This window comes from Strongylocentrotus purpuratus, unplaced genomic scaffold (genome assembly GCF_000002235.5).
Source record: "Strongylocentrotus purpuratus isolate Spur 01 unplaced genomic scaffold, Spur_5.0 spur5_scaffold_18, whole genome shotgun sequence".
In the NCBI taxonomy this organism is placed as follows: Eukaryota; Metazoa; Echinodermata; class Echinoidea; order Camarodonta; family Strongylocentrotidae; genus Strongylocentrotus; species Strongylocentrotus purpuratus.
In genome coordinates, this window is record NW_022145603.1 from 17,201,482 (window position 1) to 17,229,197 (window position 27,716).

Genomic DNA, 27,716 nt, shown 5'->3' on the forward strand with positions numbered 1-27,716 from the left:
TCATACTCACTAGACTCATGGGACAGCCGTCTTGTCATTAATTCAAATAGTGAAAATATGATCCAAATGAAGCTACAGATTGATATACTGTAGTGTTTAAACAGAAGGCAGACATCATTTTCAAACTAACAGTATGATGGAAGTGGTCTTCACCTCACATACAAATTTCTTTGGGTTTGAAGCTGTGAGAAGCATGAAAATGTTTCATTATTATGAGTTCAGTAGCTTAGAACAATAACAATTTGGGATTGATAAGTACTGATTGATAATTATACATTTATTATCTAATCTATTATAATCTAAAGATATATCTATGCATAATAAGAACACAAAAAGGGTGCTTATGAAGCGCCAGCCACCAAAGTCTCTTTAATAGCACTATTTTATTAAATTTTAGGAGACAGTATTGTAGAGGAAATCTTTGATGGCAATTAGATATCGAACTGAACAAAACACTGTTCGTCAAGAGAAAAATGCCTTATTTTTATGAGATGAGTAGCTTGGAAAAACATGGGAAGAACATAAGGCCGCCAAAAAAGATGTTTAGCGTTTGGCCTTTTTGAAAAATAGGAAGGAGGAGGCCCTTTTTTTTTCTTTCAAAATGGCCGCTCGGTACATTTTCCCTGACGGTCGGGCTATTTTTCAAGTTGGCCGCCGGCATTTTTTTTTTTTTTTTAATCAGAGGTAAATGACTTTAGCTGTGTTTTTCATCGCTAAACATGTATTTTTTTTAATGGCCTTATGAGATGTGTAGCTTGGAAGAACAAAATGTTTATAAGGTTGAATTGAGAATGGCAGAAGAATGATGGGCTGTCTCTGAAGACTAGTTGTTGAGAGAGAAATGGCAATGAAGTAGGACAAGGAGGAAAGAGTTTATTGTTAGAAGAGATGTGTATTAAATAATACAAGAAAGCATAACAAGAGCACCTTTGTGTGTGTGGTCTTCAATGGGTCTTCTCTGAGCGCTAGGTAAGACCCTCCCCTGCAGGTTTGTGTTCGACGGACTTGCATGTGTGTCTGTTTTGTATCTCAAAGAGAAGAAAAGACTGAGATGATGCCTTCTGTAGTAACAATTTTCTGGTTTTTCTGGAGTTTATTGTTTGTAATGTAAAATTATGTCAGCCAACAACTTTCTGGTTCGCCCTGAGCCCCCGTTTATTTTTTTCACTGGTTGATAGATTATAATCATCAGGCATATTTCTTTAATAATACAGCCAATGATAGACCCTGATGGAACTATTATTATTATTATTATTATTATTATATTACGAGTTTTGTTTCCATCTGCTAAAGAGTTCATCTCATAGTATATATAAGATGGAAAAAAAAAGAAGAGGATAATTTGAAGAAGAGAAAGAACCTTCTACCGAGGGCTTTGCAATAGTCCACTGAAAAGCTGTTGAGATGATAATAACATGCTTAGGTAATGGCTGAAGTGAGTAGGATGAGAACCTGGATGATGATGATGACATGGGGTCTATTGTTGAACATACCATCAAAGCTCGCATCACAAAGATGCTATTCAGGGATGCAGAGATGGAGAGATGGAGAGAGAGAGGGAGAGGGAGAGGGAGAGGGAGAGGGAGAGGGAGGGAGGGAGGGAGGGAGGGAGGGAGGGAGGGAGGGAGGGAGGGAGGGAGAGAGCATAGATAAACACTTTGTCTGATGATCAGCATCTTCTTAATGCTAGTTCCAGAGCAAGGAAGCAGAAATGTTGCTTATGTTCTTACTTTTGGGTTTTTAATCAGTTATGTAGAGAAACAGAGAGATTGACTCAGAGAGAGAGAGAGAGAGAGAAAGAAAGAGAAAGAGAGAGAGAGAGAGAGAGAGAGAGAAGAAAAGTAAACAAAACAAATGTAGGTCATAGTCATAGTTTCTTGTGTTGTGTTTTGTTTTATGCTTGGAGAATGAAGATGGTGGAATTGTAGGTCGTTGTTTAAACCTCTACTGGGATTAGAATGATCTACCACACATACACCCACATCCTCAGATCTGCTCTAGAAGTAAATGATATGAAATCTTACAATTATTTTGTTTGAAATATCTTTTAGTTTTATTTAGCCATGTAATTGAAATGGTTTTATGGCATTCTTGTAGCAATTGGGAAATATCATATATGTGAGAGAGAGAGATCATGAACGATGAAGAGAGAGAGAGAGAGAGAGATAGTCAGGATTATTAGAGAGTAATAAAGCAAGAAGAGATGAGAGAAAGATATAAGAGATGAGAGAGAAGAGAGAGAGAGAGAGCGAGAGGGGATGAGAGAGAGAGAGAGCGAGAGAGAGAGAGAGAGAGAGAGAGAGAGCGAGAGCGCAAGAGATTACACAGAGAATAGCCTCATCAAACATGTTGAATTTCATGTATAAAGCATTTGTTGAGAGCCAGGATGGCGTTAATGCATATTAACACATAGTCACCACCCTTATGGCTCGCAACAGTTAACATTAGGTTACAAAAACTGTGCTTTCGAATCGGCAGTAGAATGAGGTCTGGAGTTTTCACTTCAGACAATAGAAGACTTAATTACTAATTTATATTTTTCACAGCCTGGACAGCATCAAGAATGGCCCTATCCATCTATGACTTGGCGTGAAAAGAAAAGTTGACCACATAGCACACAGCGTCTTTCATTTTAAATCTTAATGAGTAATTTCCCCTTTTTTAAAATGCTGGTGAGATGATATTTCACACCTTGTTGTAGCTATAATGACCTATTGTCACGCTTGACTAGGTTCTTCCAATTATTCTACTCCTTGAAGGACACTAAGAATCTCATATACATGCTAATTACCATTGGTCTTCAGATGCCGTTTTCAGCAGACCAACAACTCCTCACTCATCACAGAGATACCAACCAGTACGATTAAATCGTATTTAGTACGATAATAAGAGTGATATCGATCTTTAAATCTTAAAATATGATTTTTCATCTTTTTTTTTCAAAAAAAAAAAAAAAAAAAAAAATTAAATCAGTATTTTTTTCCCAGTAAATCATGATGACATCACGATTTACTGAATATCACAAAAACTTTGAAAACAAATATTCCTGACATCTATAATTGCCTACAATATTTTCAGCCTATTTATTATAAATGACAGGGATACGTGTCGGAAACAAGCAAAATTGATTAAAAATTCAGAAACTAAATATCACAAAAATCTAGAAAAAAAATAAATCTTCATATCTATTGTATATCGAAGCCTATTTACATTTTGTAGAATTAATAGAGTGTATTATACGAAAGTGAAACATGAAACTATCTTCCTTTTAAATTATGGATTTAGCTTTTGCAGTTTTTTTACAAGCTCACAGTGTACATGTCCCCATGAAATTAAACCTGGGTTGAAAGAGACAAATGTAGATAAAATGCATTTGGAAAGAGGGTATGCCACACAGTAGAATAAATTAAGAATCAACAGATAATACAGTGTATGTACAAAATGCATTGGAAAGGAGAACACACAGTAGTTATATACATAAACTTGAGCTCATTAGCATATATGCAAATCATTTAGAGCTCTACGTTTTATGGGCAGATCTACTGTGACCAGCCCATATGAAACTTGATATTTTTGTATTTTTTTTTAGGATGATCAGCTGATGATTTAAATATTTTTGGATTTAGACCAAAAAAAAAGGGCTTTAAGGGTAAGAATGTATCTAGAGCATGATAGAGCGAATAGTCGGGATGCATTGGCAGGGCCTTCCAATTAGACTCCAAGCTTGAAAAGACAGAGGGTATTATTGTCAGTGTGAAATATGACGGGATAAATAAATATTCTAGTGACAGAGAGGGTTATTGTATGATATTTTGTGCTGGAGAGGGCAGATGATATAAACAACCCCAGATGGTCAATGTCATCAGCAAATTCTTCCTTTCTAGGGACTGTTCACACTCACAAATCTAACATGGTGAAGTTTTCATGCAGGAAATGAATTTGAAAAGTAGATACATGTACTGTAAAATTAGAAGCGTTTGTGACTTGTTCACACTTACAAACATTAACCAATCTAACTGTTGAAAGTGTACATGTAACTTCTAGTAATGTCACTCAGTGAAGTTTCATACAGGAAATGACATTGAAAATCAGATTAATGTAAACTCTCAAACATTTGTGACCTAACGATAGTTAATTTTCTACAAGGAAGTTTCATAAAGTGCAAAAATTCAGTGTTGTAATACATAATTTAGAGGATTAAACTTTTGCGAATTTGTATAATGCGCCAAATGCACGAAAGTTTTAAGTATGCACATTTGTAATTCAATGTCAATTTCTGCTTTTAATCCAGTGGATGGTTTTCTTTGAAATAATCAGGAGATACATTACAATTTTTTAACTTCCTGAAGTTTTGTAATGAAAAAAAAAGACCCAGATGTTTTTTTTAGGTATACTTATTACAATATGTTTGATCAATGTCCAGAAATATTCGAGAAGCTTATATTTTTCTGCTCCGTGTCCCATAAGAAACTTTTCATAAATTCTAGATCAAGAACATGAAATTTCCTATGATAATAGAAAATATAAATGATTTTTAATACTCAACATTTTATGCCTTTAAAATAACTTTTACGCCTTTAAAATAACTTTTACAAAATGTTTTCAAGGATGATAATGGCTATCCATAATTTTAAAGTCTAACTTAGAGATAAGTTCAACTTAGGATCTTTGTGAAACACCCTCCAGGATTTAGGAAAATCTATGATTTTAGCTTCCAGTGTAAATGCAGCTCATGATGTACATGTATAATAGAAATTTTCTGTCTTTTTCTTGTTGCAGGTGTGAAGAGAAAGAATCTGGCTGTAACACTCATGTGCTAACCTGGCTCATCATCGAGTATCCAGGTATGTATACCACGCATCATTTCACAAAGTATATTATCATAGTTATCAGTTCTAGGCATTTGTGTTTTTTTCATTTGAATTATTATAAGACACAGTGGGTGGTATTCCGGTAGTGCATACTAAGTTAGCGCGTACTTAGGGCGCGTTCATGCTTGATTTTGAAGGCAGAATGAGCGATTTGTAACGCTCATCGTAAACGCTCATCGTAATCGCAGTTCCACGGTGCACTGTTCATGCTCACTTCTCCAGGCAATTCTCCTTGGGTGGCCTTCAGCTGGATTCGCAAACCTGTGTGTGCATGCTACGTAGACCCACTAGAGGTCAGTGCGTTGACCCCATTTAAACGCGTTTACAAATTGTAAACGCATCTTTTTGTGAGTTTACGATCGGCGATCGTGATCGCCGTTTTTCGGTGATTCTACAAAAGTGAGCATGAACGCAAGCGTGTTTTAAACTAAACGCGTAACAGATGCCTGATTCTGGCCTTCAAAATCAAGCATGAACGCGCCCTAAGTTAGTCCACACTTTTATGGAGTGCCTGTTGCCAACCCATTTACCCTGTACAGATTATTTTAATCCTGCAATGAAAAGTGTCCAAAAAATTAATATTGCAATGAAATGGGAAGAAAAAGATAATATGAGTGTGAACTGAATTTCAACAAAGTCTTCGGTAGATTATCTTGTCATGAATATTGAAGGAGGAAGATGACACCTAGCATTCCATAGAAGTGTGAACTAAAATTCTTGTTTAGTCTGGACTTAGTCCCGGCTTAACTTATGAGAATACCACCGAATGCCTTGTTAGAACTATTGAGCTGTACCTGACATTGCTGTTCTTGTATGGGGACAATATATCACATTATGATATATTGTCCCTATGCGTTACCAAAGAGCTAAACGTATTTCAAGAAATAAATCCTGCCAGATACCCACTCAACACTAGGGTGGAATGAGACAACTGAACAAAACATCTTGTCTAGGGGTCATGCCCCATACAAAGATTTGAACCCTCTACCTTTTGATTGAGAGTCAAGTGACTGAACCACTTCACCTCGATGAGCTTGTGGTTTTCTTTAGTTATTGTGGAGATGTTGTGATAGAGTGGTCTATTTACTTGACTCTCAATCCAAAGGATGAGGGTTCAAATCCCAGCCAAGTGCTGATGTCCTTTGCCAAGACATTAATCCACCTTTGCTACTCTCCACCCAGGTGTAAATGGGTGCCTGGCAATTAATTGCTGGGCTAATATTAACTGCAGGGCCCTCAGGAACAGCATCATGCTAACGGGTCTTAAGTGGGTAAACAATTATCATCATAATAACACATTAAATGTAGATATACCTTAATACGTACATTGAATGCACTTGTGGCTTGCCGCTCCAGATGCCAGAGGATGTTCTGGCACACCATACCCCTACCAGCCCTCAATCTTGTTATAAAAAGACTAGAAAAGGATGTGATTCCAATCAACATGAACCTCTTTCACTCCTCCAGGAAGATCTTGCGATAAAAGCAACATTGGGCTTGGTTATGGTATCGAAAGTACGCCAGCACCTCTGCGTTCCGATGGGTTTTGATTTGCGTGGCTTGACTACTTTCACTCCAACCCCTAGACCTTCTGTTCTTAGTTTGCCTCCCTTCCTGTTGGATGACGACTCTCTTTTCCTACAATGCTCTCCCTTATCATGTTCACCACACCTCTAATACACCATTGTTTTGCTTTCACTTTGAATCAAAATCACATCCACAAAGTCAAAAGGTTTTATTCTTTGTCAAATGTAATGTGCAAGTTGGATGATTGTAATATTTATCTTGGTAGCTTAAGTGAAAGGTTATGCCAGGGTAAAATATACTTCAACAATTTTGGGGGCTACTTTTCAAGCTTACTTGCATGAAAATAACACTCTTTATTTTGTTTTTCATTGAACTCTATGCAAATTTTTTTTTTGGGGGTCTTTTATGACTTTCGGGGGCTCTTTCACCCTGGGCCCCTTGTGTATTTTTTTCTCTGCTTGGCAAGGCATATAAATGATTATTTTTTATTTTTTATGTCTGTGATATTCCACATGGGGAGGACAAATCTTTCAGGATTCTAAGGAGGTTAGAATCGTTGATCGTTAGACTATTAATCATCCACTCTCTAGCCATTCTAGAATTGTACTTGAACTTTTATTTTTGTACATGCCAACATGTACATGTACTAAATATTTATGCCACATATGGCATAAGCTAACATTTGATTATCTTTACATTAAGCTCATCATCATACCAGTGTTTATTCTTCCTTGTGTGAATTTCAAATTAGAGAGAAGTACATGTAGTAGACTTTCTTTAAAAATATTGTACATTTGATAGAAATCGTCATTTGAAAAAACGAGTAATTAATTGTGAAATATTTTAAAAGGGTAATTTCTGAAGACGATAATTTCAGTAATTTCATCACCTATTCAATAGGTGATGAAATTACAATAGTATTGTAATGTGTGAATTGAAATGTGCAAACGTGACATTATCCGGACATACAATAGCGTATCGAAGTTGCCCCTGAGCAGATTTTTTTTTGGGAAAAATAGCTGCAAGGTGTTTCTGGAACTTCTCAATGTATTATGAAAACCAGTGGCTTGACCATTTGACCAACTCATATCTTTCTAGTGAATCAAATTGGTGCTGTACCTTTCACCATCTCTTCATAGAGGAAGTCCGATGGCTCGGTGGTAGAGAAGTGGTCTTCTAACCGGGAGGTCCTAGGTTCAACACCTAGTCAATGTGATTGTGCCATTTTGTAAGGCATTAATTCTCATTATCGAGTCCCTCAGAGAGAACTTAAAGCCATTGATCCCCTGGTTACTTACATGTACCTACAAGCATATACTTGCTTTCTTAGCAGTCGGGTAAAGCAATCCTCAAACATCATCACATATGACATTGCATTTTAGATGAATGTGAGAGCTAAACAATTTATCACCCAAATCCATTCGTTGCTTCCTCTGTTAGTTTCTAAATGGTCTGTTCACACTTAGAGACTTTGGTGGTAAGCGCTTTATAAGTAATGTTTTTATTATCATTATTATAATGGAAATTTATACGAAGCTTGTATATAGAATTGTTGAATAAATGATCATTGTATACCGAAAGGAGCGTTCAAACTCTGAGAAAACAACGTTGTATAAAGAAACAAAATGTTGAAGTGGTCAATGGACATCTTGCCAATAATCAGTGGGCACTCACTATAAGCCCTGCCCAGTTAGACAAAAAAAATACACGGGGGCTCAGGGCGAAATTGCCCCCGAAATGCCCAAAAGAGCCCCCGAATATCAGAAAAGAGCCCCCATAAATTTGCATATATAGAGTTCAATGCAAAACAAATTTTAGAGTGTTATTTTTATGCAGGCAAGCTTGAAAAATAGCTCCCGCAATTTTTTTCTCCCTTTTGTATGATGGGACTGTCAGACTAGAGTGGGGACGCCGATTCTTTATCACGTTTTTTTCTTCAAAATGATTCTCAGACATGTGTTTTGCTATATGATGATTAATTACATGTCACTTGGACTAGAAAATTATTTTAGAAACTATAAAGAATAGTAGTAGCCTGAACGCAGCATAAGACGCTGCTTCTGTTTTAATAGGCGACGATCTAAACACCCAACCCTGCTATACCAGTAAGAAAAGAGAAAAAGTTGCATTCTTTTTTAAATCCCTCCCTTCCTGTGAAAGGTGCTTGTTCCCTTCTGGCTGTGAGATTAGACAAACCACATGGGAAATAAGTATGATGTAATGAAACGTCGTTTTGGAAGTGACATCATCATTTGTTTCAGTGGGGGTAATAGTGTCGGCCTTGTTCACACTTTGTATTAGGTTAGCTTTGTGATTACATGGAAAGAATGCGAGATTACTACGATGGAAAGGTCTACTGCCTCATAAATAAATACAGTAAACCCTGCTTAAGCCACTACCTGTATGTAGACCACTTTTTGCATCCTCCTTGAGAGGTATTAGGAACTTTTAGATTCTGCACGACGAGAACATGGACTGCCCATTTAAGGCAATGTGACGTCCTTTTAAGGCACTAGTAGTGACGTCACATTGCCTTAAAAGGGCAGTCCACGTTCTCGTCGTGCAGAATCTAAAAGTCCCTATTATATACCGGTTTGACTGTAATCACAAATTGCATACAAAAAGATAAAATTGATTACATGCCTTCATTATTTTTCTTTCATTTCTTGTGAAAAAAGTAAAAATGTACTAACGTATCAATGGTTATTAATGTCACTTTATTGTATGATGAACAGGTTTTTCAAACTTTAGTTACTTATATCTTATCATAAAGAATAAGCATAAAGTTCCACGTTAAGGTGTGAGGCGTTGCTGTCTTTTGTGTGGCATTTTTTCTGGACCAGTACATTTTGTTTTCTGCAAGAGGCAAGGCATTTTATTTATAACTGCCACCTCTTACCCAGGAGAGACAGGACAGGATTAAAGCCTGATGCCTGATGCTGTCAAACAGGCAAGCACAACAGAATCATTTAAAACTCTGTTGAAGACCCATCTTTTTGTAAATTGTTAATTATGTTCCAGCTGTTTAGTGACTTCTTTGGTTATAGTATCATGTACATATTTAATATTTAATTCAATTTTCATTTAATTTTCATGTTTTTTCATGTTTAAATTTGTATTACCTGAATTTACAATATATTACATGTAAGCTATATAGGAACTGTGTATCATTATTGTTGTTTGTAACTAATTATTTTCATGTATCAGGCATAAATGTTCATTTCTATTCCGCCGTTTTCCTTCATTTCTAAGCGCATAGGGACTTTCTTTGTGTGAGTGATATGCGCTATACAAATAACGTTCATTATTATTATTATTATTAAAGCGGATCTTTGTTGTGTAGTTGGTTCATGTATAAAACACATACCACAAAAGTATTGAATATCTCCTTATATATGATCGGGAATACAATATTTTCTGCACTCAACTTTTAAAAGATAATAACACTCTCTGCAAGATGAAGTAGTGTATGTGTAGATAATAATGCTACATAGGATAAATTTGCCCATACAGGGCAAGTACACTTTAGTTATTTCACTAACTAATTCATTAAATTAGTTTTTGACATATTGTAGTTGAAATGCTATATTAGTAAAATTGCTATATTAGTAAAATTGCTGTCAAAATGTGAACAGAGCACAGAGATGCTTATTATAGGATCTCTCGCATGATTACATACTTAAGTTTCAAAAGAGAAACATATTGTTTTTATTTTGAGGTGGGTGGGTGATAATAAAGGATACTTTTAGCATTTCCTTTTTTAACATAACTTTTGTTTTGATCCCAAATCCGTACTTCTCTGACGTCATACTGAGTGTCAGTGTATTAGAATGAAAGCTTCAGTTTGAGGTAATAGGCCGCAGTACCGGTATGTGAGCCCATGGTTTCCCTCGGAGGAATAGCTATGTTTCCTAGCAATCATTAGTGAAACTGCTAAAGAAGAACTTTACGATGAACCCGTGGCACCCGAACCAGATTCATCTGTAACTCATTAAGGGTGCATTGATCCCAGTTTATGTGATAATAATAATAGTTCTAACAGTTCTTGTATAGCCCATAATACGCGCTTCCAAAGAGCTTTAGACTTTATTACCCTAGCTTTAGCTCCAGCAGCCTTATCAGCGCAAAGTGCATTTCGAAGAATAATCCTACCAGGTACCCATTTACCTCACCTGGGTTGAGTGTGGCAAATGTAGATCAATGTCTTGCCAGAACTCTGTATCACGTGTTTGGAGACAGAAGGACATTACATTGTATCAATATCAGCCTTATGACTCCAAATATACATGTGATATATTTCAAACTAGCGCACACTTTGTAAATGCTTACAGATAAACTTGAGTTCTGGTGAAAAAAGAAAATAAATTCTCACAGAATCAAACGAAACTGACACTGAATGTTCAAGATTACAAATAAATGTCATTTGCCAAACAATTTTGGTAGAAAAGGTATAATGGCTGAGAAATGAGCACAGAAAGATTAGGAAATCAAGGTTAGTAACACCATTTGTGTAGTCCCATATACATCTTTCTGTGTACAGTGCTTGTAGCTTTACCAAGACTGGGCCAAATTTCTTATCATTTTGATGATTCCAGAACCTTGCAGTACACACCAATACTTACATGCTACATGATCAACCTTTTCTGATCTATTCCACAACGTTTCTTTCACAATGCAATCGCATGACCACAACTGGTCTTTATCTTTAACAATACTTTTTCTATTGTAAGTCTGTGTTTAAAGGATAGTAAGTCTTGTTTCATGAGCAAAAGTTTGAAAATTAAATATTCATATTTTGTGTTCGACTTTGTCCTTACCGCCTTTACCTTCAAAGTGGTATTTTTCAAACCTTTTTAAAACTTATTCATTCTGATTATTTTAGCAAGTATTATTTGTTTCTTGGTATGTATTTAGATTTTGGCCTGATATTGGAGTTAATAACATGTGTACGTTGTATCATCTATTTGTAAGCTTTGTTCCCTCCTTTTTTCTTATACATTTGTGCATTTTCTATGAATGACTTAATATCGTTTTGCTTTTAGTAAACCAAACCCAATACAATCTGCAACTGCCTCCAAACTCACTACTTGACTGGAGATGCGAAGGTTGAGGGTTCGAATCCCGACACAGCACTAATATCCTTTGGCAAGATATTTACCTGCACTTGCTACTCTCCACCCAGGTGTTAAATGGGTACCCGGTAGGATGCGACTGTCATTGTTGGTCAAACAGTTTTTGAGCGTCAAGTAACGCCTGACTGGAATGCTCCCCAGGGAGTGGAGATTGTGCACAGTGTGTGCGGGCAAGCACTGAATCCAAAGACCAGGGTAATAGTATATCTGTAAAGCCCTTTATAGAGACATCATAGATGTATTAAGTGCTTTATAAAAGTGGAATTATTATTATTACTTTATAAATTAATATTATGAATAGCTCTATTTTAAAATCATATTTGTGGTTATATCCTTTTTAAAACATCCTTTTCAAAACATCATGGAAAAAAAGTACATGCTCTCAATCTAACCACACCGTATGTGTCAAGTTCTATTTTGATAATGTTTTGTTTGTGTACTTTCCCCCCCACTCCCATAGATGGATGAATGAAATAATTAATATGTTTATGTAAAACGAACTTCCTGTTTGAATGATAGTGATATTACCGGATGATGTCATATTTATGTAGGCACTGTTGATTAAGTCCACACTTGACCTGGCTGTTACTCATACTTTATATCCAGACACTACTTTCCTTCTCAACTTTTCATCAAAGCCATATATAACCTACATCAAAAACTCTTGTTACAGTTAATTACTATGATGTCATGATTGGAATATGTATGGCTATTTTATAAGCAGCACTGACTGAAACTAAAATGGAACATTATGATGACAAGACAAGAAGGGTATAAGGTACGTAGAGAGAGGAAAACTAGAAAACAATTTGTTGAGACAGATACTGATAGATAGAGAAAATGAAAGATACACACTTTAGAGGAGAAACAAGGAATATATAGACGTACATTGTATATTGTGCAGAAGAAAAGAAGAAATGAATCAGTTTACAAGAAAAATGGAAAGAGAGAGAGAGAGTGATTGAGAATGAGAGAGAGAGAGATAGAGAGATAGACAGAGACAGGGAGAGAGACAGAGAGAGAGAGAGAGAGTGATTGATTGATTGATTGATTGATTGATTGATTGATTGATTGATTGATTGAGAGAGAGAGAGAGAGAGAGAGAGAGAGAGAAAGAAAGAAAGAACTCACCAGTTATACATTTACAAGCAAAAGAGAAAATGAAAAATGTTCCACTTGAAATTAAGAAAATACTGGGCATCTCTTTCATGATGATAGGTATCATTACCTAGACAGATACTTGACTTCAACAAATGTTATGGTATGGTAATTTTAATGGCGTGATGTGTCTCATACTTGACTTGTCTCACTTAGGACCTTCGTGAATGAATAAACAAAGACAAACAGAAATCATAAATGTGGGCATGACATAAAATGAATACAAAACATGTTCTCATTTCCCCCTCCGCCCTCCCTCCGCACATCAGGAACAATGTACTTAACCAGCCATATTTGGGTTATTCTTTTCTTGCTGTGAAATTGAAAGTGAGTTGAATTATACCGTGCACTTCCTGATTTGTAATTCCAATGAAAAAAATCTTCAGCGTCATTAGAGAGTTAGTTTTATGAAAGTTCATGTACTCTACCAGATCTGAACGGCAAGTGTATTTTTCCACCTGTTTGTGTTGATTCAGTGGCCGTAAAGCAGGTGAAATCATTGATTCGTTGATATATTGGGCAACCTCTGGCAAGCTTTAAAGACGTTAAAGGAAGAATCTGTGTTTAAATGTGAGTAAAAGCTTAGCGTGTCACTTCCATACTCGATAGGTCTCTTCAGTAATTTTAGGTTGAGTTGGACATTTTAACTCAATTCTGAAAGGTTCTATTATTCATTGTTTGTGCCCCCAAATACACTTCACCGACCATATATATATATATATCTATATATATATATATATATATGATAGATTTGTTCCATCTTTCTCATTTCATTTTCATTTCATTTTCACTGTTTTGCTTACTTCTCAATTGTGTTGACTACTTATATTAGTTATTTTGTACTTTCTTTTTACCAGTAGGACCTTGGATGGATATAATTTCATTAGAATACTAGTTATTGGTTTTACACATATTTGTACATACACAATAAAGCTGTTATATTTGAAAGAACCTTGAAAGGTTCTCTGAGTTGTGATTAAATTTCATCCTCTCTTTTTCTTTATCTTTGATTGTTCCATTTTATTCCTAGTCTTTTAAAACTAATTTTTCTCACCCCCCTCCCGTTTTGTCCTTTTGTCTTAATCTCTGTCTCTGACTCTCTGTCTGTCTGCCCCTTTCTCTCTTTCTCCCATTCTCTTCCTCCCCCTTCCTGCTCTAAATGTAGTGGATTCCCAGAGGTCCTGTAGAGCCTTTCCTCTGCCTCTTACAAGCCTAGGTATCCGTTTGATATCTCAATTACTAATCAGACTTGTCAGTTCAACTATGCTGCGGTACCCTTCCTCGTTCCCTTCATGTCAGTAAATAGCTATCAAAATAACTGCTGTGGTATTCCTTGACATAATTATTAGTACCAGAATTAATCCTTGAATGAGACCGCAGCCTTGCACACCGTTGTAAAACAATTTCAAAACGACAGTGGTTTCGCACCCAAAAATGTCAAAAGATACCACATTTTTCAGGAAAATGGGGATTATCACCAATTTATGGGAGTCCTTTGACGTCAGGTGATCAATTAAGAAATTATTTTTATGGCCGGTTTTCTTGAGTTTTTGTTTAAACAATAACCCATGGTGGTCAACAGGTCCATCAGAACCGATTAGAAGAATGGCAAGACTCAAAATTAGAAACTCTTTCAAGCTAGCATGATTTGAGGTTTTTGATAAATTGTGAAGTAATATGATTTCATCACGATAGTGACAATACTTTTTTTTCTCTCCCTTTACTTACAATGTACTCTTCTAAATCTATCATTCCTGTTCTAAAAGTGAGCCTGATAACAAAAATCATAATAATTTTAGGATTAAAAAACATCCTTCCAATCATTTGCTTCTTGCTATTATAGAATTTTTGTCAGTCCTCACTATTTAATGTATTTAATGTTGCTTGGATAGGTAAATCTCAGGCAATGTGCATTGATTTGTCTCTTATAATTTTCCTTTGATGATGGTTCTCAATCTTCAAGAAAATGATTTTTCTAAAGATAGATGCTAGAGGTTCTTGTAGGCCTATTTTTCCTGGAACAACTGCTGAAATGTGAGCTTCGATCTCTCTTCTACTGTACTCACACGAGGTGAGTTGGAAATGTAAGAGGAGTATTTAGATACATTTAGAAATACATGTATTAGAATTAGAAATGTAGAAATTTAGAAATATTTCACTTATAAAATTAGCTGTAGTGGATTGATGACCATTGAGAGAAATTTCAGACTGAACTTTTAGAAACTTTTTGAAATTTTAGAGCTGTATTAAAAACAAAGTTTGGAGACCACACCCCTTTATGAAAGCTTTCTTCTTCTTTACTCACATGAGGGGTAGTTGGAAATAAAAGAGGAATATTTAAGATTTATTCAAAAATATTAGAAATATTTCACTTATAAAATTAGCTGTAGTGGATTGATGACCATTGAGAGAAATTTCAGACTGAACTTTTAGAAACTTTTTGAAATTTTAGAGCTGTATTAAAAATAAAGTTTGGAAACCACACCCCTTTATGAAAGCTTTCTTCTTCTTTACTCACATGAGGGGTAGTTGGAAATATAAGAGGAATACTTTAGATTTATTCAAAAATATTAGAAATATTTCACTTTTAAAATTAGCTGTAGTGGATTGATGACTGTTGAGAGAAATGTCAGACTGAACTCTTGGATGTGACAGAGAGAATAGAGCTGTATTAAAAACAAAGTTTAGAGACCCCACCCCTTTACATGAAATCGATTGACATTCCCTGTGTTTCCCCGGAAATCATATTCCTTCACCACCTTTCAAATTCAATCACACTTTTGTTTGCCTGCGCTTACATCAGATTGAATGAGTGGGACCAATTAGAGCGGGCACTGCTGCGCTCAGAGATAAAGGGGGTATGGAGGAGAAGGGTATCGCGATAAGACTCTATCCTCCATCAGGAAGTCATTAATAATACCCAACACTGCTAGAAATAGACGTTTTTCGCTCGCGCTCCCTGTCCCCACGCGCCCACCGATGACGTCCAACTCAACGCTTCAATTTGGGGCGCGAATTTGAACAATTATGATTGTGATTGTACGTGTTGTCTCATGGTCGACTCGGCCTAGTCTTCATCTTTCATACCCTCTTCAGCTCAATATAGTATCAGAAATGTCAAATCTCTGTCATGTCTGTGACTAAACCATTAAGTTGAGTGGAGGAAATAGCATTCAAAACCAACCATTCAGGGTATTTAATTTGTTAATTCAGTTTTAGTTTTTGCAAGTAAGATTTTTAGCAGAGATACAATATCTGGAAAATTAGCAGATAATGGAAAAAAGTGCTCATTCATGCAGAGTTAAAACGTTATCCTTCCTCGAGCTTAATGACGCTTGCTGTTCTCATTTCAGCATATATTGTGTGTGCCCTGATTCATTTGACTTTGAATATTTCTCTTTTATACCTCATATTAAACAGCTCTGCATCCAGCCCTCACGCTTCATTGACCTGAAAACCCCACATCTCATTAAGCATGTGGGACTGCAGAGAAAAATCCGGTGCATACTTCACGGTCTATTGTGCACCATTCCTCCCATTGTTACACATGATGTCCCGTCAGGTGAAATTGCGATACGGTCTTTAAAAAATAGCCATGACAGTAAAGCGGCTGAGCTATAAGTGAAAGGAAAAGAGTGCGAAAAAGTAATCAAGAGCGGAGAATATGTCATGAAAACTGAACAGGATGCATCTATGCACCTTCATTGTTCGGCTTTTGTCGGGCCATGCCTCATCGGTTTTCTTTATTACAAATAATGACAATTTCTAGTGATGGGGCACTGTGCTCATTGCGCGTAGCAATAATTGTGGCGCCATGTGCGGTCAGATCTTTCGTGAAAGTCTTGCTTGGATATGATCTAATATCTACCACTCTCTCTCTCTCTCTCTCTCTCTTTCTCTCTTTCTCTCTCTCTTTCTCTCTCACTCTCTCTTTATTTCTCTCTCTCTCTCTCACTCTCTCTCTTTTTCTCTCTCTCTCTTTCTCTCTCTCTTTCTCTCTCTCCCTCTCTTTCTTTCTCTCTCTCTCTCTCTTTCTTTTTCTCTCTCCCTCTCTTTCTGTCTGTCTGTCTGTCTCTCTCTCTCTCTCTCTTTCTCTCTCTCCCTCTCACTCACTCTCACTCTCTGTCTCACTCTCTCTCTCCGTTTTCCATGAATTTCTCTATTTTATATCTCACACAGTGTCTTTAGTTTCACCTGTCTTTCGCCCCCCTTTCCTTTTCTTTTCAGTGCCGTTGAATGCATAGGGCTTGTGTTGAATTGATAATGGAGTATTCTCATTCTAGGTGTTCAAACGCAAAATATGAAATACCGGTAGGATGAAAATGACAAATGGATTTGGAGTCACATAAGGAAACCAAGTTTATATTTACTATCCACATTGTTGTGATGTCACAGTTGAAATATATAATTCAGGATAATGAAAGATGTGATTTCCCTGACAACTTACTTTCCAGGAAATGTTCTAAAATTGAGATTGAGATTACAATGCATGCAATTATTTATGCTGGTATTCATATTTTCCACATCCTTGTAGTATCTATTCAAATTCTAAAGAAATCTTGCTTCAAAAGATTTTTTGTTTAATTGCGAAGAGGTCGGTGCACTATATGATCCAGATCATGTCCATGTTTTCTTTGTTAATACAGGAAAAAACTGGGAGGGGTTAAACAAGCCAGTGATGATTAATATTGTGTCCTCCCCCGGGCATGGTCCCGTTGCCTGCATGCCACAAATAGAAGGCAGGACAACATTTATCAGGGGACTGCAAAATCCTTATCAGAAAATTTCATCAGACTTTGTGGAAGTTTTTGCAAAAGCAGAGCGTAGTGTTTGGCTTTGTTCTGTTTTTTTTTTAGTTAATTGAGTTTAAACTTTTGGAAATCCTGTTGGATAAATTTGGTTATTGATTTCTCTATGTACATGATGTAAGCATTCTAAATATTGTTTGAAGAACATTTAAAAAAAAATGTATCAGTAATGATTGAACACTGAACAGGCTACATTACATTACATTACATGCTTCATTACATTCTCATGTATTGCTCTGATACTTTTGTGTGTTAGTGGTACCAGACAGGATTAGCATTAAATGCTATTTTCTGGTCCCATTTATCCTTTCAATGTTAACCATTCACATTTGATTGTTATATTGATGTACTTTTTGTTTTGGATATTAAACTCAAACTTAAACTCAAACTCAAACTCAAACTCAAACTCAAACTCAAACTCAAACTCAAACTCAAACTCAAACTCAAACTCAAACTCAAACGCTGAAACTGTTCAATTTACAAAACAAAACAGTACAAATCATACATGATAGAAGTCAATGTAGTCTTATAGGATTGTCTGAGGGAATATGATGGTAACAAACTTTAAGGTAATTATAATTAATCTGTGTTAGCATCAAGAAATAGAAGACATTTTGATCCCCCCAAAATGTTCTTTACATTTATAAGCATTATCCCTTTCTTGGCATTGTATTGTGCAAGCCTGTACATTCCTTTTAATTTTGTATATTTTTATCAATCAGTTTTGCTGATAAATTTGCTTCCTATCATCTGAAATACTGAATGTAAAGTGATATCGACAGCCATATAGCCAATGCCAAATATCTTTATTTTCCTTGATAGGCAGACCATTTCAAGAGATGAAGATTTTATTCTTTCCTTAAAAACAAAAGTTAGACACTTTTCAGAGATCAGTAAAGTATATGTAGTCTGGTAATAAAGTAATTACTAGCAGAATCGATGTGACTTGAGTAATTTCTTGAACTGGTCAACAGATGAGGCCATCTGCACAGCTCCTGTTGTTTTTTTGTCTTTCAGAAAATAAACTTTTACATTTCAAAGAAGCACCTTTGAAAGGCGGGAAACAGATTGCTAAGAATTGTAATGTTCTTTCATTATTTTAGATTTTCCTTCTAAGAACTCTTCACCTGTCTATGGGGTGTTGCCAAAACATCAGCAATTATTTTCTCTTGGCAGATTCAGAAACAATTACAGAGAATCTCCCACAAAACACATGAAAAGCACACATTTCTTATTTGCGAAAAGGTTACTTCAATTACAGCAATAGAAGATTGTGACTTGATCCTATGTTTTTTTTCTTCTTTTGAATAATCGTCTGGTTATGTTGTTTGTTAAAGATTCCAAAGCATTTAATCTCATTACATTTGTGTGATCTCTTGAGTTCTTGGAGCCTGTTTATCAGATTTGGAGCGATTCTTCAGGTTTACAAGAGAGGAAAAGACAGAAAAATCAGGAGCTGGCTTTAATTGAAATTTTCCTCTCATTTCCTTCAATTCACATGATGAAGAATGAGTTTATTAAAAACCTAACGTAGGAGGGAAACAACTCTTTTAATGCACATTGAAAAGGAGAATGGGCAATTTTGAAGCAATTGAAAAGACGAAGATGGTAGAGGGAGAGAGAGAGAGAGAGTTATCTGATTAACAAAGGAATTAAAAGCATCGTTTAACAATGTTAAATTTGAGATGCAAGGCATATTATTATTATTATATGGTGTAATATTGAAGCCCTAACAAATTGTGCTTCAAAGTGATCAAAAAGTGCCTCAAAAAAGTAAAAATCTTTGAGTGACCGGTTTTACCATACTCGTTTTTCCCTATAGATTGTAGTTTTATGAAAACTGCTAGGAAAACACAAAATTTGGTTTCGATTTCCAATCATAAATATCTTCATAATCAGACAGGTGATTGGCTTGCACAAGTCATGGTGTTCCTGACTGACCTAAAGGTTTATAATTATCAATCCAGCATGAGCTAAATCCAGGCGTGCGCCCGCCTGCAACCCACCATCAGTATGCATTTGTAATGTGCAGCAGTTTGCAGTGAAACCTGTGAAAAAGTGTATTCTAATATGAACCTTTTTCCAAATATACTCGAAAAAAGAAAGAAAATTGACACGAAACAGATAAGAAACATAACAACTTTTAAATCATGATCTTTATTTGGACATTTGATGAATATTTAATTCATTTTGGGTATGTTTTAGTAGGAGTTACATCTCAAATTTTGGATAGACTTCTAAACTAGCGCCAACAACTGCCCTAGGAAAGGATTTCTTGAATGCTGTTCACACTAAAATCTGTAGCTTCGCTAGGGTCAAAGTAAAATTGGACTACCTTGAGAGCCAGGTATAGTCCAGGCAGGGTTTGAAATGGGTATTATATTGTTTCAAGGCATTACCTGACAGTCGGGTATGGTCCCGTTGGCAAAGTGACATTGGTATTTAATGTGTTAAATTAATATCTTTGACAGTCAGGTATGGTCCAGACTGTATTGTGACATTGGTATTGAATGTGTTAAATTAATCTCTTTGACAGTCAGGTATGGTCCAGACTGTATTGTGACATTGGTATTGAATGTGTTAAATTAATATCTTTGACAGTCAGGCAGGTATGGTCCAGACTGTATAGTGACATTGGTATCGAATGGGTTAAATTAATATCTTTGACAGTCAGGTATGGTCCAGACAGTATGGTGACAGACAGTATTGTGACATTGGTATTGAATGTGTTTAATTAATATCTTTGACAGTCAGGTATATTCCAGACTGTATTGTGACATTGGTGTTGAATGGGTTAAATGAATATCTTTGACAGTCAGGTATGGTCCAGACAGTATTGTGACATTGGCATATCATCACTAGGAAGGAAACAACCCTTACCGGCCGTTCGGCGCTCGTACAATAATTCAGCGCTACTACTTTGCTGGGGGTAATATCCTCTTTGCAGACGACACACCGATAAGGACTCAACACTCTTCCGTTTGGCCATAACACGACCTCCTTTCTCCATGCCTGCCGTTAATTCCATTAAGTCCTTAATAAATCGCTGAACTTCGCAGGTTGTTTCAAAGGGGTATTATCATTTTGACAGCATTGTCAACGCCTCTGCCAAACTCGGTCGTCTCGGTAATAACTTGGCAGGGGGCGGTTGATGAGGACCTTGCTTCAGTTCGAGCCAAAGCAGAGTCTTGAGCATTGTTGTCAAGTGAGAAGGTCACAAACAGACATTGTCTTCTGGCTGAACTTGGCATAGTGAATGTGCCGTCTTGTATTGTCCAGAAAGGTCTGCATAATCAGAGCAGGATCGGCATTGTGTGCAAGTCCATTCAGAGACTTCACAAAGCAAGAGTCCTTTACTTGTCTTTTGATTCTGTCTGTCATAACAACAACATGGATGCACTGGCCAATTCTTGGAGAGATTATATTGCGTACCGGTATTGGCCTTCAGAATGTGATCACACGACACACGTATTATAACTCAAAAGACTTGTTGTATGTTCTTACTGAACCTAAATATCCTCTGTTTCTAAATACTGAAAATCAAAGATAAGAATCGTGAGAATAATGGGATCCTCAACCCCTTCCCAATATATTCCTTCTTCGATAGTACTATGTCATACATCTGTTGGACCTTTTCATTAAATATATTCCATACAACATGTGTTTTTGTTATTATTTGTCTTAAAAATAAACAATTTCTTTCACTATGCCCATACCTAATTATTCTGGTATCAAGATATTACCCAAAATTTGATGTCAATTATGTGTTCAGTCAATAGGCTAGACAATTCCATATGACATTCAAAGAATTGCCTTGTCACTTTTAATTGTCTTTTCTTGAAATGCAGGTACATTGTAAGAGGCAATATTTCTTGCAGCAACTTTGTTTTTGCTTTTGCTTATGCAATAACTAGAAGGATACTTTTATTTTCAAATGTAGTTATACCCACGTTTTAGCAGAACCCATTTCATGTGTGATACATGTAGGTACCCTGTATGCATGATAACACCCTTGTCACAATGGAGATACGTGCCTGCCTATAAGATAGTTTAGATACCGGTAAGCATACAGAAATTGATGTAGTCCTGTTTCTTGCATACAGTCTAAATTATTATTTGTTGAAAGCTTTGGTGATCAGAGTCCTTGTAGACTATTCCCGGAGCCAGATGAATGTCAAATCGTCTTCTTAGAGACATAAGTGTGTTCATATAAGATCATATCCTACTCTACACAAGGACCTGTTTTTATAAAACTTGTTATCAATAACAAACGCTCACCTTATATGACAAATTCGCTCTCAGCCAATCAAATGCCCTAATTTAGGTAGCTTCTAACAGTTACTGTAACTTGTTATTGATGTCAAGTTTTATGAAACAGGACCCTGGACTTGAACCCGTTTAAACAGTGATTATGAAAGGGGTTTCAAGACTTTTCACAATGGTGAAAATATCTACCGGTATTCCCTGAGGAATACCAAATTATCTTCCGAGAACCAACGGGACATTCACATTACTTTTTATTTCCGTACACGCATATATATTTGACTCAACCTAGTGAAGCGCAACGGCTCAGTGCTAGAGCAGGGGTCTCGTATCCGGGAGGTCCAGGGTTCGAAACTAAGTCAATGCGCTAGTGCCCTTTGATAAGGTATTAATCCTCATTACCAAGTCCCTCAGAGAGGCTGTAAAGCTGTTGGTTCCCTGGTTGCTTTCTTACAAGCATACACATGGTTTTTTAGCAGTCAGGTGAAACAAACAAACCAACCAACCATCCAACCCTCTTGAGCAGTCATTAGGCACGTTTTCATCATCTTGAGATTGCCAAATTTGGGAAATAATCCTGAAGTTACAAATCGCGTCTTCATCAGCTAGAGATTCGACCTCGAAACTTGAAACTCGACCTTGAGAAAAAAGCTCAAGAAATTTTGCTTGGCGTTCGCGCACAGTGCGAGTCTTCGGTCTGGTGAGGACGCACCGGACAAATAGCTGAATATTTTGCCAAATAGTGGGATATTTTGCAAACTATCCCAAGATATCTTGGGATGACAATACCGATCAAATATCCCGCTAATTGCAACTTCGGGCTGATGAAGACGCAAATTAGCTGGATAGTTTGCGATCGGGATAGTTCAAATAGCGGGATATTTGGCAAACTCGAGATAGTGAGGACAGGCCTAATTTGAAGGGGATAATTTTTAATCATAATAGTGAAATATCTACATGTGGCAAACTATGTATAGATTTGTAGTTCAACTTGTTCAATAACTTGTCAAGGAGGACAGAGGGAGGGAGTATCGAGGTTCTTGAACTCTATACATTGGACAGGTTCTCATAATTGGTTTGCCATGGTTGCCTTAGCCTGCACTCACCACACATACAAAGGTTTCATTACATAAGTATACTGTAGGCTATGTCTCCTCATCATATTTCTCTTGATAAACAGACCAGAGGAAAGACTAAATTAGACCGTGTTCCTTTCCTTTGCTGCTTGCAGTGCTGCACTTGATGAGGGTCGGTTAGGAGCCTTTGAGGTTGCATTAGTGGGACTGGGGTTGGGGTTGGGGAGGGGGCTGGAGGTGGTGAGGGTGATAGTTGTTCAGATGGGATTGAAAAGTGGGGTGGAGGTGGGAAGGGGGTGTAGGTGGGAAGGGGTTGGGGTTGGGGAGGGGGCTGGAGGTGGTGAGGGTGATAGTTGTTCAGATGGGATTGAAAAGTAGGGTGGAGGTAGGAAGGGGTTGGGGCTGGGGAAGGGGTTGGAGATGGTGAGGGTAATAGTTGTTCAGATGGGATTGAAGAGTGGGGTGGGATGTGGGAAGGGGTTGGGGCTGGGGATGGAGAGGGGGCTGGAGGTGGTGAGGGTAATAGTTGTTCAGATGGGATTGAAAAGTGGGGTGGAGGTGGGAAGGGGGTGAAGGTGGGACTGGGGTTGGGGCTGGGGAGGGGGCTAGAGGTGGTGAGGGTAATATGTGTTCAGATGGGATTGAAGAGTGGGGTGGAGGTGGGGAGGGGGTGGAGGTGGGGCTGGGGAGGGGGCTGGAGGTGGTGAGGGTAATAGTTGTTCAGATGGGATTGAAAAGTGGCGTGGAGGTGGGAAGGGGTTGGTGTTGGGGGTTGGGGAGGATTAGAGTCGGCTTGAAAAAGGGGATGGATGTATTGTAATGATAGTGATACATAGAAATGTGATGGTGAGAGCAACCAGTGGCATAAACGGCCTGCCATAGCTGAGTCCAACTTACAGTCGGTCTTAATCTTTGTGAAACACCCCTAGATGTTTAATACTGTTTTTCCACCAAGTCAGATGAATGTAGCAAGATGTTGTACATTGGAAAAATGTGAAAAATGGGCATCAAGTGTGAAATAACCTCAGAATTAAAAGTCCTCACCACCTCAACTGATATGTTCATACTACTCACTTCAAGATCAATTTTGCCATGGTTGTTATACTGTAATAGGTACATCAAAGTAGCAGTCTAAACATGCCTGAGATCAAGAGACCGGTTACTGACCCCTTTGCGTCTTGCACCTAGCTGGAAGGTTTCACAATATGTGGGCAGAGATAGGAGTACAGCTTTCACTAGCACTCCACATAGTCTTGGGGCTACAGACCCCTTCAATGAAATACTTTCGCACCCATCAAATTCCAAAGACACTATCAATATCAACTTTGATTTTAAACATGCTTTTCCTGTGATGATTCATCATTTATATGACATCTAATTCCCCTAGGAATGAATATCATAATCATTAATAATGATTAATAATTAATAGGTTGAATATTTACTCAAGATGTAATGGCCTTCTAGCAGACAGTGGATAAATTACCTAATGGTTTGAGCCAAATTCAGATGCTAATGTCCTTTGGCAAGACATTGATCTACATTTGCCACACTCAACCCAGGTGATGTAAATGGGTACCTGGCAGGAATTAATTCCTTGAAATGCTAGAGTGCCGCAATGGCAGCACAGCTAAAACCGGGTAATAATCTCCAAGTTTGGAAGTGTTAGTGATTCTAATAAGCGCTATATAAAAACTGAGTATTATTATTATGAGTATTATGATTAAATATATTTAATGTTACACATGTATTTATCTCCACAGGTTCCTGAAAGAGTTGCAGTTTGTTGAAAATTGTCTCCCCCCCCCCTTTCCAGTGACATTTAGTGTTGACAACTTTTCCTTGTTCTTTTCATTTCAGAATCACTCTCTGCGCGTAGATGTCTGCCTTGGTAGCTTGTCTGATCTACTCCATTCCCAACAAATGCAGAGTTAACTTGTAAGTATAAAAAGATAAATGAATAATGGCAATGCTCTTAAAGAATGGAGTACAAAAGAGCACACAAATAGCTCAGTCGGTAGAACAGTGGTCCCGGTGACCCGGGTTCAAAACCAAGTCAATGCGCTAGTGCCCTTTGGCAAGGCATTAATCCTCATTACCAGAACCCTCGGAGAAGGACCTAAAGCTGTCGGTCCTCTGGTTGATTACAAGCATTTATGCTTTTTAGCAGTCAGGTAAAATAACCACCACCACTCAATACACTAAAGCATAGTGCCTACAATATAAGAGAAACATAGTCTGGTTTACCAAGACTAAAGCTATTGATAATAAGTGTGTTTGTACTCTATAGACATAAACAAATATATAGTGATATCAAAGTTAGTAAACAAAATGGAAAGTGAAGTTTTGGATTATCTTCAGCTCCAAATTTTTTTTGTAAGCAGTCTGTATTGTAGCATATCACTGGAGGTTGAGGATATTGCAAGACCGAAAATGGTTGTCAAAAATGGATGTTTTTTCCCCCCTTCTCTGTCCTGGAATTGATGTGAGGTGTAGAAAGATTTTTCCTTTTTGGCTAGACTGATGTGGAACATCCATGTCAGCTGGAAAGATCAGGCAGTTGGGAAAATCTCTAAAATGGCTATTTTTAGAGCCTTTTATCTTCTACTTCTTTATTGTATGTTAAAAATGATATTCACCTTTTTTTTCCTTCTCTGTTTGTATTTTTCTTGTTGATAAACAGAGAAGAGATTTATGAAGTATATTAGAAAATGAAAATGCAGAGATGCAGTGAAGTTTTAACTTTTTTTTTAATCCAGAGAATGAGAGAGTAGGAATGAGAAACAGAAAGAAAAAAATGATGCTAAAGAAATAGTGAGATAGATAGATAGATAGATAGAAAGAAAGAAAGAAAGCTAGAAAGATAGATAGATAGGTAGATAGATAGATAGATAGATAGATAGATAGATAGAAAGATAGAAAGAGTGTGGTCAAAGGATGGGGTAAGATGTTGCAATTATTAGAAAAAGAAAGGAAAGTAGACAACGATACAGATAGAGAGTTGAGAAATAAAGAGGAACATGGACTTAATAAAAGCAGAGAGACCCCAAACAGCCAGCAATTGGTAAAAACAGACAACAAAAGAGAAAGGGGAAGAGTAAGAGGGAGAGAGAAAAAGAAAGAAATAGAAGAGCACAAGATAAAATGCTATAAAAAGTCTGCATCCTCTCACGTTGGGCACCTTATATCCTCTCGTCTTTCTTGGTGAGAGGAAGGAGGTCATTTCTCTCGAAAGTAAAACGGAGGAAAAGGGCTCAATAAAAGATGAGGCAGACTTGTATTAAGGGAAGTCTTTCCCTTTCTTCAAAAATAAAACCCCCAAAGAGAGTATAGGGAACAATGTGTTCTGCTGAGAGATATATCATTTACCAGAAACTGTTTGAACTATTAACCATCGGCACAAGTTCATTGATCTCTAGCAACATGCAATCACCTAAAGATACAAGAAAGAATATTAATCAAAATTAAGCATTGATGCTTCATTGGTGTATACAAATGTAGCACTTTAACTTGAATATTAAATAGATGTGTCACACGATAATATGATAATAATAATAATAATATTTTAAAGTCCTCTCCAAATTTTATTAAGTTAAACCGAAAATGAAAATTCTTTTTGCCCAATTGATCGTGAGCCCGACAGCCACTGAGCAGCGCCAGATCGACGTTGCTCTATCCCTTATTGTTGAACGCCAAACAAGGTAGCAGCAACTCCCTTCTTTTAACGTCTTTTGGTATGACGCGGCTGCGGTTCGAACCCACGACCTCCCAGTTGTGAGGCGACGCTCTACTGACTGAGCCAACACACCGGTCAACACATAAATCAATTAGTAATATTCTCCCAACCACAAATTACAGAGCAATTTGCATCATGAACTATTACAGAACTCATTTGATTAATACAAAATGCAATCTAAGACTGATTTTTCGAAATTAACTATTATAATATTGATGAGATTATTTTCTAAATATTTTTACTCAACCAGGATTCGAAGGGGGGGGGGGGGGGACACCTTTAAGATTTGTTATTCGGTATTTTTTTCATTATACTATCAAATTGTCTGTTTGGAGCCAGAAAGGAATTAATTCATATACTTCTGGCTCTCAAAAGATGAAGAAACAAAAATCAGATTCTTACCTCTCCTCAATCATATTAATGTTGAGATGTTATGAAATATATATACTCCGAAGTATGAATGATAACTGTATGTGAATTAAATTCAAACTTCATCAGCTGAATAAAAGTATTTTGTAGGGAACCATATTGAATGAATAAGTGAATAGCCTAATGGTAGGATACTAGTGTCTATTGTTTGACAGAGTAGATGCCCTTAGGTATGTCCTTTTCTAAACTGAATCAGGAGAAGGGGGGGGGGGGGTACAGATGAGACTACTTTCCTGTTAATTATTTCATGTGTGTATTAATAGGCCCATTGGATGCACCCCTAGGGATGGTGAATTTGCCCCCAAGCAAGTTCTTGGTGGAATGTGAAAGGGAAGCTAGTTGATAAAGGTAGATCTCTCACGAAACCTTCTCCCCTCTCATGTCGGACATTACGCTCCCGTTCTCTTAATTAGCCTCCTTTCCCCCTTTGTTTTATTGGAGACCACAATCAGCGTCACAGTGTCTACACGAGCCCTCACAATTGCACGATTGTGTCTTTGTCTGCCATTAAGACGATGCACTTTTTGTTGCCGAGTTTCTCCTCCTAACTTGATTCTTAACAAAGTTCTTGGACTTGTGTTGCCTCGTGCTTCCCTTCTCCTAATAAAGTAGTCTGGCTTTAGGACTATAGAAAATATTACTTTGAGTAAAAATGAGTTTAAACGGAAATCCAACCTTAATAGTAAACTACTCTAAAAGAAAGCAGACTCGTGATCAAA

At 37.0% G+C, this 27,716-nt stretch overlaps 1 protein-coding gene across 3 annotated transcripts in view; it reads left to right on the forward strand.

Annotated features, from left to right (window-relative positions):
• soxd1 (transcription factor SoxD1) overlaps positions 1 to 27,716 on the forward strand; it is a 113,439-nt gene that overhangs the window by 35,912 nt on the left and 49,811 nt on the right. For all 3 annotated transcript variants that reach the window (XM_030988764.1, XM_030988767.1, XM_030988763.1), the window contains exons 3-4: positions 4,780 to 4,844; positions 24,693 to 24,770. The gene's annotated coding sequence lies outside the window, so the exon portion shown is untranslated. The remainder of the gene's footprint in view (positions 1 to 4,779; positions 4,845 to 24,692; positions 24,771 to 27,716) is intronic.